Below are 12,802 nucleotides of genomic sequence, written 5' to 3'. Positions count from 1 at the left end.
TGAAAGAAGGAATTTTGTACTTTAGCAATTTTTTTCTGCAAAATGAACTAAACTGTTTTTCATCTAAGACAATGTCTTATATTAAAAGTTATTGAGCATTCAAAGAAGCAGGTTTGTGTGTGAGTGGATTCATCTGAACATAAACAGTCTTGTTCCAAAGTCTTTTTTAATTCTGTATTTTTTTGCTAAAAACCTTTTTTAAAATCATCCCAATGTTTTTTAGAGTGTTTTTACATTAAGAAAATACAACCTTAGACAACTTCTTCTGCTCTATGCACATTTATTTGCTAAATAAAATAAATATTTTTTTCTTTCCTAAAAAGTGCTCCAAGGCCGTTACAGAGAAACATTTAATGACGGAAAAATTGTTTAAATTTGGACCTTCGGTTTTGGTGTTCAGATTTATGTGAATTAAAATGACATAATTTGATTTTCTAACTAAATATTTAACTTACAGATCTATTTAATATAGCCAAAATATATGCCTATGATATTATTTAATGTGTAGCTTAGTTGGGCTGATCCAGAAATTCTCAAATCGTCAAGGATCACAGCGATGTGAATTAGAAGCATAGAAACACGTACAGTATTACAAAGTTGTTCACACTTTAAAAATGTAAAAACCTATTTCAATTTATAAAACTAAAAATGTGAAAATTTGATTATTTGGAGAAGGCCTGTCTTATCTTAAACTGTATATGCAACAGCCTCCTGCAGTACAGCCAAAACTTGGGACTGTGGGCATTATTATTATGTAATTATGTTTATTATAATAAAAGCTCTTCCAGTATTAGTGTATGTTATATGCAGTACAGGCAGCTGTCCACCTGATGGTGCTGTAGTATGTGGTGGAATTTCCAAGATAACACATTCAAACAGAGTTTCCTTTGTTTAATTACACTTACAGAGGCCACAATCCCAGAGAAAGAGTGAGCAAAGAGGTATCTCAGACACATGTTCTTATGTCAGAAAAAGTTGTGGTAAAAATGTAATTTAAAGTGCAAAGATCAGTGAGGGCTTCGATTACCAATTTTTTCCACACTATAAGGCGCACCACATTATAAGGTGCACCTTTAATGAATGGCCTACTTTAAAACTTTTCAACTTTTCAGTCAATATTAATACCTGGTGAAATCAAAGTCCTTGAAACATAGATAATCCAAACCCGTAGCTCCAATAGGAAATCCAAAATAATCCAACAGATAATCCAATGAAAAACACCGACATTCAACAAAACACAAACTGGGAAAAAGTAAAGTAAAGTGAAACACTGCAGGTAAAAAGCCCTCCGGTGCACAACAGGTGCAATCAATCAGCTTAACGAATGTCAAGCTGCTGCATGAACACCATTCCGCCCGGAAACGGGACCTTCAAAATAAGAGGTCAGCCTGAAAGGTAGTCGGCAGATCCTCACACAGAGAGGTCGGTCAAACTTTATTAATAGATTGCCATCATGCCTTTCAGTTCAAGTGATAAATGAATAACAATAAGTTGTGACAAAGGCAGCTAAAAAGTATTATAGTATTGTTCTTAAAATTTATCAGAGTGAGAGTTGTGTATTTTAGTTGATCTTTGTTAAGATAATTAGTTGCAGAGTGAGCGCTCTTTCCACTCTCTGTTCAATAGTACAGCTTTGATGTATTTTCTCCGTCGGTAAATTAAGTTAGTTTAGTTTTCACAGTAAAACAAACTGGTTCATGTCTATGCTGAGTGTGATTTATACGTTTGTGCCTTGGAAAGCATTTGTCTTTGTAAGTATTAACATGTTTATTGTCATTAGAAGTATGTTAGTTGTTACCTGTTACATGTGATAAATTACGTGTGCGTGTTATTGTAATTAGCTTCATTCAAGTCAAGCTAGCGTGTGCGAGTGTAACATACGAAATGTGTAACGATGTGTATTATTTGTTAATTTAGTTTCTTTCAGTTACATAAAGAAAAGATAGGAGTTTGTCCTCCAACTGTAGCCATCTTGCTTTGTTCCCTCAGAAACTCTCTTTAGTCTTCTTTACTTAGCCATCTTGTTGCTGCCTCCAATTCTGCACCATTGATTCGTTAATGTTAAACATCTGTTCCCGTGTTCTACTGCGTGACTGACTCAATATCAATCCATATGTAAGGCGCACCGGATTATAAGGAGCACTGTCGGCTTTTGACAAAATTTAAGGTTTTTAGGTGCGCCTTATAGTGCGGAATGTTACAAGGGCAAAATTAAAATCCTGGTTTCAGAATTTTACTTTATTGAAGAATTAGTTTACTCAGGTTAGTGTCACCATTTACTCGTATGTTTGAAAAACAGGCACCAGGATGCTTTAAAGTCCTAAATATAGGGACATCAATAATGATAACGACATAATCTGGACAAATGTCTTTAAATATTAAATAAAAAATATAATGCTTTACTTTGTGTGATACAGTTGTGTTTGTCAATAACTCACACACATAATCAGCAGAGAGCAACAGACACGTTACTGTTTACATCTGTACAATCTAGGACACTTTGTTAATTAGCAAACAAACTAAAATGTAAAGTTTTATTTTTAAAGTTTATAAAAACTATAACAGAATTTTTTTCTTTTTATGTTTTGTTGTAGTTTATTTTATCTTTTTCTTTTTTGTCATCCCACTGTTTGCCTTTTACTTTGTATTGTTGTATTGTATTTTATTACAACTACTTGATGGGATTTAATAGACAAAAAGTTTTAGAACTCCAGTTTGTGTGTTGACCTGTAAAACTGTTGTGGTTCAACTGTCTCATTGTACTTTCCTTCAAGAAACTGAGTCAGACTTGGAGAAAATCTCTTCCCACATTGGGTGAGTTTTGGACTTTGAGTTGCAGCTATTTGTGGTTACGTTTATCATAAATCTAAACACAAGTGAACCGCATTTAGTCTATTTTCTTACCAGTACATGTTATTATTTGTCCAACAAAAGTGACTTTATTATTACTTTCTTAAACTCTCACAGGGTTTTAGTTGTTCCTTTAACAGTAAACTCTTGCAGTAAATGTGCCAAAAACACAAAGCAGCATAGTGATTTCAGGACCACAGCTAAACTGCAAACAAGCTTTCATGTTATTGGTAATAACATGACAAATGTACGTTTCCAAAAATTAATAAAAATATATATTCCAAAGGAAAACTTGTTGCTTCTGTTGTTTTAACAATTTATTTTCACGTCAGAGAGTCACCTTTTAAAAAACTTCCCATCTTCACTTGAACAGAACTAACAGCTAATTTTATTCACAGCTAAGCTGGAAAGTGAATCAGCAGCATGACTAGATAAACATGACAACATTACTTGGATGACTGAGAATTTTTAACACATAAATACTGGTGAAATTATACAATGAGCCTGTTTTTCTAGACGCATGGACAGTGTTTCTGTTGTTATAAATATTTACCTAAATCAGAGTTTTTTCATACCCATTACTGAGCATCCCCTCCCCGAACTGCCACCTTACTGTGGTGGAGGGGTTTGCCTGTCCGAATGACCCTAGGAGCTATGTTGCCGGGGGCTTAAGCCCCTGGTAGGGTCTCCCAATGCAAACAGGTCCTAGGCGACGGGCCAGACTAAGAGCAGTTCATAAACCCCTTATGATGAATAAAATATCAAGGTTAGTTACGTCGCACGGATTGGCGTCACCGGGGCCCCACCCTGGAGCCAGGCCTAGGGTTGGGGCACGTAGGTGAGCGCTTGGTGGCCAGGATCTTTCACATGGGACCCGGCCGGGCGCAGCCCGAAGGAGCGACGTGGGACCGAATTCTTGTAGTCCCACCACCCGCAGGAAGGACCATAGGGGGCCGGTGCAGTGTGGATTGGGTGGCAGCCGTGTGGAGGTGCCTCGACGACCCAATCCCTGGACAAAGAATCTGGCAATTGGGACATGGAATGTCACCTCACTGGGTGGGAAGGAGCCTGAACTTGTGTTGGAGGTTGAGCGGTACCGGCTAGAGATAGTGGGGCTCACTTCCACACACAGTCTGGGCTCTGGAACACAAGTCCTTGAGAGAGGTTGGACTCTCTTCTACTCTGGAGTTGCCCATGGTGAGAGGCGGCGGGCAGGGGTGGGCTTGCTTATAGCCCCTCAGCTCAGCTGCCATGTGTTGGAGTTCTCTCCGGTGGACGAGAGAGTTGTTTCCCTGCGCCTTCGGGTAGGGGAGAGGTCTCTCAATGCTGTTTGTGCCTACGGGCCAAATAGCAGTGTAGAGTACCCGGCTTTCATTGGGTCCTTGGGAGGGGTACTGGAAGGTGCTCCGCCTGGGGATTCTGTCGTCCTACTGGGGGATTTCAACGCTCACGTGGGCAATGTGGGAGGAACGGCCTCCCGGATCTGAACCCGAGTGGTGTTTTGTTATTGGAGTTCTGTGCTAGTCACAGTTTGTCCATAACAAACACCATGTTCAAGCATAAGGGTGTCCATCAGTGCACGTGGCACCAGGACACCTTAGGTTGGAGGTCTATGATCGACTTTGTGGTTGTGTCATCTGACCTCCGACCGTATGTCATGGACACTCAGGTGAAGAGAGGGGCTGAGCTGTCAACTGATCACCACCTGGTGGTGAGTTGGATCCGATGGCGGAGGAGGAAGCTGGATAGACTTGGCAGACCCAAACGTATTGTGAGGGTCTGTTGGGAACGTCTGGTGGAACCCTCTGTCAGAGAGGTCTTCAACTCCCACCTCCGGGAGAGCTACAACCAGGTCCCGAGGGAGCCTGGAGACATTGAGTCCGAGTGGACCATGTTTTCCACCTCCATTGTCAATGTGGCTGTTCGGAGCTGTGGCCGTAGGGTCTCTGGTGCCTGTCGCGGCGGCAACCCCCGAACTCGGTGGTGGACACCGGAAGTAAGGGAAGCCGTTAAGCTGAAGAAGAAGTCTTATCAGGCCTGGTTGGCCTGTGGGACTCCTGACGCAGCTGATGGGTATCGGCAGGCCAAACGTGCCGCAGCCCGGGTGGTCCCGGGGCAAAAACTCGAGCGAGGCCATCGGGGAGGACTATCAGTCTGTCTCAAGGAAATTCTGGCAAACCGTCCGGCGCCTCAGAAGAGGAAAGCAGTTTCCTGCCAACACTGTTTACAGTGGAGGTGGGGAGCTGCTGACTTCGACTGGGGACATTTTAGGACGGTGGAAGGAATACTTTGAGGATCTCCTCAACACCGTCGACACGTCTTCTGTTGAGGAAGCAGAGGCTGGGAACTCAGAGGCTGACTCGTCCATTTCCCTGGTCGAAGTCACTGAGGTAGTCAGTAAGCTCCTCAGTGGCAAGGCACCAGGGGTGGATGAAATTCGCCCCGAGTACCTTAAGTCTCTGGATGTTGTAGGGCTGTCTTGGTTGACACGCCTTTGCAGCATCGCGTGGAGATCAGGGACAGTACCTCTGGACTGGCAGACCGGGGTGGTGGTTCCTCTTGTTAAAAAGGGGGACCGGAGGGTGTGTTCCAACTATAGGGGGATCACACTCCTCAGCCTCCCTGGGAAAGTCTATGCCAGAGTGCTGGAGAGGAGAGTTAGGCCGCTAGTCGAACCTCGGATCCAGGAGGAACAATGCGGTTTTCGTCCTGGCCGTGGAAACACTGGACCAGCTCCATACTCTTGCCAGGGTGCTTGAGGGTTCATGGGAGTTCGCCTATCCAGTCTACATGTGTTTTGTAGACTTGGAGAAGGCGCTTGACCGTGTCCCTCATGGCATCCTGTGGGAGGTACTCCGGGAATACAGGATTCGGGACCCTTTGTTAAGGGCCGTTCGGTCCATGTATGACCGGAGTAGGAGCTTGGTTTGCACTGCCGGCAGTGAGTCAGACTTGTTCCTGGTGCACGTTGGACTCCGACAGGGCTGCTCTTTTTCACCGATCCTGTTCATTACTTTTATGGACAGGATTTCTAGGCGCAGCCAGGGGTCGGAGGGAATCCGGTTTGGGGACCACAGGATCTCATCTCTGCTTTTTGCAGATGATGTTGTCCTGTTGGCCTCATCAGACCAGGACCTCCAGCAGGCACTGGGGCGGTTTGTAGCCGAGTGTGAAAGGGCTGGGATGAGAATCAGCACCTCCAAGTCCGAGACCATGGTTCTCAACTGGCAAAACGTGGCTTGCACCCTCCAGGTTGGGGGGAGATCCTCCCTCAAGTGGAGGAGTTTAAGTATCTTGGGGTCTTGTTCATGAGTGAGGGAAAAAGGGAGCGTGAGATTGACAGACGGATTGGTGCATCGGCAGCAGTAATGCAGTCGGTGTACTGGTCCGTCGTGGTGAAAAAGGAGCTGAGCCGAAAGGCAAAGCTCTCGATTTACCGGTCAGTCTACGTTCCTACCCTCACTTATGACCATGAGCTTTTGGTCATGACCGGCTTTGCAAATTTTTTACAGGCAGTTCTCTGTTTTGTAAAAATCCTTTTGAGAACCACATAGTAAATATCCTTTTAAATTGTATGTATGCAATTTGGTGGGCCTTTGTTACAGCTACTGTCACAACAGACATAGCTACACAAATTGTACATTCACCACGGTGGCTTTTGACCTTTCAGCATTACTGAAAAAAATATAAAAATATAGGGTTTGGTTGTATCTAAACATGTTGATAACATGTATTTATTTGAATCAATTTTGATGTAGATTCCTTAGAATAATTATTAATAATGCACAATACAGTTTACAATAATAATTTTTGCTATTCTCAAGCATGTATGTAATGATTATTGGCAAACTTTATATAATTCATGTGAAGTGGGCATTCCTCAAAGTATTTTTCAGAAAAGCAATAACAGCAATAGTAGTGCAATAAACTTTATCCCCCACCATCTCTTCATAAAAATGATCATCTTCCTATATTATCCCATCTTACACATTGTTCATTGCAGCCAGTCTTTCGAAATTGTCACATAATGTGTGAAACACATTGTCAGTGTCAGCCTGTGCAGGCGTGGCACTAGTACAGCTTATTTACAGCTGCTGTAAATGTGAGTGTTTTTAATTTATGTAGAATATGACTAGTGATCAGAGTTTAGGTTCTACAATAAAGTTCTTCTCTGCAGTTGTATGAAGCCATCAGGCTCCTCAACACACACACAACAAACTGAACTGAGCACACACACACACACACTCACTAGATTTGTCATGTTTCCATTTTGCACAAATTATTTGACTTTACTGTTCTTGCACATATCTCAGATGTAAATTGTACATTTCCGCTACTGGTCGCTGCTGTTTTGTGTGCTAGGACAACTTAGCAGTCCTCAGCTCCATGTTCTGTCTTGTTGCCATTTTATGTAGCACCATGGTTCTGGAGAAACGTTGTCTCATTTCACTATGTACGGCTTCAGCTATATGTGGTTGGAATGACAATAAAGCTTCTTGACTTGACTTGAATAAAGAGTCTGTTTCTGTTATTCTGTGATGATCTATATATTTGATGTGTGTCACAAAGTCAGTGTGAATGGTGATGACTGAGATGTTGAGTTTGAAAGTTCAATTCTTTCACAGTACGGTGTCCATAATTACACATCTGTTAATGCATAGCAGACACTGCTTTCAGTCCAGAAGCTTAATAGATCATTTTAAATTCCATATAACCACATTTTCTGTAACAACATAACAAAGAAAGGGTTTAAACCTTTACCCCCTGACTTTCCATTTCACTCTGGCAGGTAATAACACGCCCCCCTGGAATTTAACAAGACATGTAAGAACAACCAGGTAAGATAGGAACAAGGACTGTAGCAACAGACTGTAGCTATTAGAAACATAGACCTGACAGGAGCTACTGAGAGTTTCTTTTTTTAACAACTAAATACATTAAGAGGAGTGTTACTATATAAAATACTAAATACATAAAAAACGCATTTCCCTTATTTATTTTGATGTTATTGCAGTTCTGTGGCTTCTCCCAATGTTTACAGGACATTTAATAGTTGAACATCTTCTTTTCTGATACTCAGCCTGTAGCTATACATCACCAGAATCCAGTTAACCTGCCCAACGTGCTTGCTGCTTGTTGTTGTTTTTATTGCCTGCTGTTCTTTTCTCTCTCCTGTTTCCACTCACCCCAACTGGTTGAGGCAGATGGCTCGGTTTTTCCTCTCCACTGTTGCCTAAAGCTTGCTCATATGGGATTGTTGGATTTTCTATATCTCTTTTTGTATAAATATAAATATATATAAAGGCAATAAAAGTGCCTTGAGATGATTTCTGTTGTGAATTGGCGTTATACAAATAAAACTGAATTGAAATGGATTGAATATAGTGTGTACTGCAAAGTGATAATGTGTAATTCACATGTAATCTGTCCATGTAAAAAGATTATTTGTAAAGTCTGTCTCAAGATAACATCTTTCCATGTGAAATGAGTGTTAGAAGGATATCATATGTGTGAAAGTATGTAACAGGGAAAATTAATGAAGATCAATGGATGTGAATGAAATGGTGTGACAAGCCCATAAAGAAATGATAGCTTTATTCTAGGATGTTTCTTATGATCTGCTGCATATAAAGCTGTAGTAGAGATTTAAAGTTAACATAGAAGGTGTATTTTTGCGTTAAATATCATTTGCACTCACTCTGCCTTATTCAAAATTTGGAGATTTGAGTTTTCAGACATGTCCGTTGAGAGCAAACAAACAAACAACGTTTATGATAATGAATTAAGGAGTATTTATGATCTGCTCTTTGTTTCATACAGAACCTTTACACAGGAACACTGAAGCTATTAGCTGATGAGAAGAAGATGTGTTACTGACGTGTATTTCTCCTTACTGAAGGGTTAAATCTGCATCATCCCAGCAGCACCCTGTGTTGTATAAGAAACTTAATGACCAAAGCTAGTATTTTATTGTTGTTGAGATGCAGGTAATTTTGGTACATGCATTTTTTAGCCACACAGCTATACTGTGATGTTAAACTTTAGAGTCACTTGGAGTAAAGGACAAAATAATTGGTTTATAATTTCATTGCTGTAGCAGTAATAGGACACTTTGTAGTAGTAGAATAAGATTAAAAAAAAAAAAAAACTTTTTACAATGAACTACACATAATGCAGGTAAGTACACTACCCAACCAAATTACTGTATGTATGATTATGTTTCTGCTGGTAACTAGTTATTTAATCCTAAATGAGGCAGTGAGTAGCTTCTCATTTCCTAAACATCCCGTGGAGCTGGAACTGTCCAACACATTATTAAAAACTTTAGGGATAGTGTTATGAACTAACAAACTAGGTAAAAGAGTAAAGACAAAAAAGGGTTTATTCCCACCCAATCTAATAAAACAATTAAATTTAATTCCTTGTATACATACTGTATATTATTATTTGTATAGCACTTTTAACTGATGTCATTGTCGCAAAGCAGCTTTACACAACCAAAGAAACTATGGAAGTTTACATCCACAGTGAATGTGTACGAATCATAATAATCATAAAACCTGTGAAACATGCAGAGTAATCACCATTTAAATCTACATACAGATAACGATCAGTTAAATAGGATCTAAGCCAAGAGAGGGCTGTTCCCTTAATTCCTACTACATCTTCAAGGGGAGTAAAGTATTCTAGATACTGATCTACTGTGGTTAGTTTATCATCTGCATCAATTAAATTGTCTGGTTTTAAAGCCTGAATCTTATACCTTATATTTACAACTTTGATATTCAAACAGAAGTCCTCACTACTGCACAACGATGAAGTGAAGATATCTGCAGTGGTCTTCTTTCTAGCTAATTTAGCTACCGTATTAAATAAAAATCCAGGGTTATTTTTGTAATAACCCTGGTAATTTAGTTACGTTCTAACTTTCGAGCAGTCTTTTTTAAGGTGCGCGTGTCATCGTTATACCAGGGAGCTTCTTATCTCTGATGACTTTTCTTTTAACTGGAGCTACATTATCTAAGGTATAACGTAATGACGACTCTAGATATTCAGTCCCCTGGTCTAGTTCTGTAGGGTCAGACGGTGATCCAATCAAAGTTGATAACTCTGGGAGATTACTAATAAAGCTCTGCGCTGTAGTTGATGTAAATGTACGTTTAATGCGATAGCACAGTGCTGAGTATACATTGTTAATATGACACACTGTAGTTGAAACAAGATAGTGGTCTTAGATAACTTCAGACATTGGAAGTGTAAGTAAATTTCATAGACTTAAACCGAAGGATATTATCAAATCTAAAGTGTGACCCGCTTTATGAGTGGGTCCTACTACACACTGATCTACTCCTAGCGAGATAAATAAAAGCGATAAATGCTATTCTCAGAGGGTCTTCTGGATTCTCAAAGTGAATATTAAAATTTCCAGCAATTAACGGTTTGTCTAGAAACAACTAGGTTTGAGAGGAAATCTGCAGATTCACAAAGAAATTCACAGTAGGGCCCTGGGGGTCTGTAAATGATAATTAGCGGGGTCGGCTGAGCAGACTGGCTGCACAATCAGTGTGCTCTGAATTCACGTTTCAAGTTTGACTCCACAGAATGAATTGACAGATGATAGTGCCCCAGTCAGATGTGCAAAACAAACAGCACACTCAGCTCCAGTTGCATATGTAGTGCAAAGTGATAAAAATAACTGATTTTGCACCAATCATCTATCTGCACATGCAGGTGATGTCAGTCAGCTGCATTTGCAATTACAGAATTATTTTTAGACCCAATAACAATTTACTAGTTAGCACTTTTTTTTTACTCTGTAAATTCAATTTTATCTAATTACATAAATATAAGACATAAATATATTTATAATCTTAAATGAATAAGCAGAAAATAAAAGTCAAGTACAACACAAAATGTATAAAAAAATCAATCAAATTATTTTCCTATATACTGTATGTGTTTACAGAAATTAATATTAGAGGCCTGTTAGATCATGAACATAACTAAAAACAAACACTGGCGAATGTGTCTTTGCATTTAATTTTACCTGTGTCTCAAAACATTATAACTCACTTTAAAACTTTTTTTCTTTTGCTGTAAGACTACGAAAAGAATGATACAACAGAAGGAACGTGAAAGTGATCATGTTGAATGTTGAATGACTCTCCGCCAGCAACTAAAACAGATGAGTCATTCTCTTAAATAATGAGTCATGTAACTATATCACAGGCTGTTATATAGATTAAAAAAAAAGGAAGTCACATGTGAATAAGCAAATGATCAAGATAAGCATTAATGCTACTTTAATAATTTTGTTTATTTAAGTGTATCTTCTTTGTAGTTTTTGTGTTGTTTTGTTAACCTTTTGTGTGTTTCTGCTTCTTTTACTAAGTAATGACACCACGACAAGTTACACTTAGGGCTGTTTTACTGTTCAAGTACTTCTGACTGTTCTGTAAATGAGTATTAATATCATTGACAATAGTGTAACTGAATACAGACATTACTATAAATCAGAATGTATTGATGGTAACCACGAGGAATCTTTACTTTACTTTACTTATATGTGTTCATGTTTTTTTTTTCTTATTATAGTCTTTTATTTATTCTATTCTTTTTTATTTATTCTATTCTTTTTATGTGTTACATCCTCTGTTACGTATATTACAGTATAATGTTGTCCAGTACATTCAAGATACTTAAATATTACTACAAACCTGTGCATTTTATATTTGTACTATACAACTTGACAAATGTTGAAATGCATTGAAAACCACTGTTACTAGTTAAAACACTAGGTACAAGTTGCTAAATAAACTGAACTGACATAAACTGTCATTGTGTTTGATTCTAATATATCTGCTTTTTTACTTTCTATCATAAATAAATTATTTATTAACAAACATGTCCAGAGTCAGACTGAATTTTCTGTGCTATGTTGAATCATAAGGTAAACAATTCACTTCTTCTGCCAAGTCTGAAACCTAATAAAGACTCTTTAGATCAAATTATGAAGGAGGTTAGGGAAAAAAGACTAAGAAAACAAATTCCTTACTTCATAGTGGAAATGCCAACAAAAGTGTAGGTCTGAACTTGCTCAGAACTACCTCAGGGTAGCACTTGACAAGACAGATGATACAGATTTGGTCCACTCTTCTTTTCCATCTGATGTGATTATTTGTTTAATGCTCATCTTTAATGTATTAAAGATGAATGTGTCTTTGGAACAGTCCTGCTCATTCCTGCTCTGTCTGGTGTTTTCCAGACTTCAGATTACTCATTATAAGCAAAATCTTTCATTCACACGACTAATAGTCTGCTGAGAGTGAGCAAATGGAAAGAAACAAGTGATGTGCTGGTTTATCTATTCAAAAGCTGCAGTAAGATAATAAGTCAGAGCGATGTTGTGGCTTGCTGAACACGACTTATACCCAGAAACCACCTGGATTCAGCTCTTACCAATATTTTTTCCTTTCTTCGTAGTGGATCGAGCAAAACGAGAGGAAAAGAGTTGGGGAGATTTTATTCACTACATATATACCTGAAGGTTGGAGGTGGGCCAGGGGGTGTGATCTGAAGTGTTTATAGCAGCTGTGTGCAGAGTGAGTCACAGCCACTATTTCACTTTCCTTCATACAAACTGACTTCAAGGAGCTCACTTTTTATTTTATTATGTCTTTAATTATCGTTGTGCTCCTCTTCATCTTTTCTCCAGCTAAAGGTAAGAACTTAACAGCTAGTTATGAGCCAGTGTGTCTAATTAGTTCATTTACACGTCACATTATTGCAGTGATGAGTCATTTGTTGCTTGTTTTGCTGCGGGGAATGTTTAGAAAGTGGCAATAACCACATTTAGATGTTTATGCTGATGAAACCTGAATCTGCAGCTTCAACAGTTCACACACAGCAAAACAATGTTTATGTAATAGTGTGGTTTATTTGAACCACAATC

The 12,802-nt window shown here is 39.1% G+C and overlaps 1 protein-coding gene across 1 annotated transcript in view; it reads left to right on the top strand.

The window, feature by feature from the left end:
• The window catches only part of LOC113168347 (CD276 antigen-like), an 82,414-nt gene that overhangs the window by 55,740 nt on the left and 13,872 nt on the right, over positions 1–12,802 (top strand). The gene's annotated exons all lie outside the window — the stretch shown is intronic.

This window comes from Anabas testudineus, chromosome 18 (assembly GCF_900324465.2).
Source record: "Anabas testudineus chromosome 18, fAnaTes1.2, whole genome shotgun sequence".
Lineage (NCBI taxonomy): Eukaryota > Metazoa > Chordata > Actinopteri > Anabantiformes > Anabantidae > Anabas > Anabas testudineus.
Note: the sequence above shows the minus strand (reverse complement) of the source record. Positions and strands in the feature narration are given on the sequence as shown.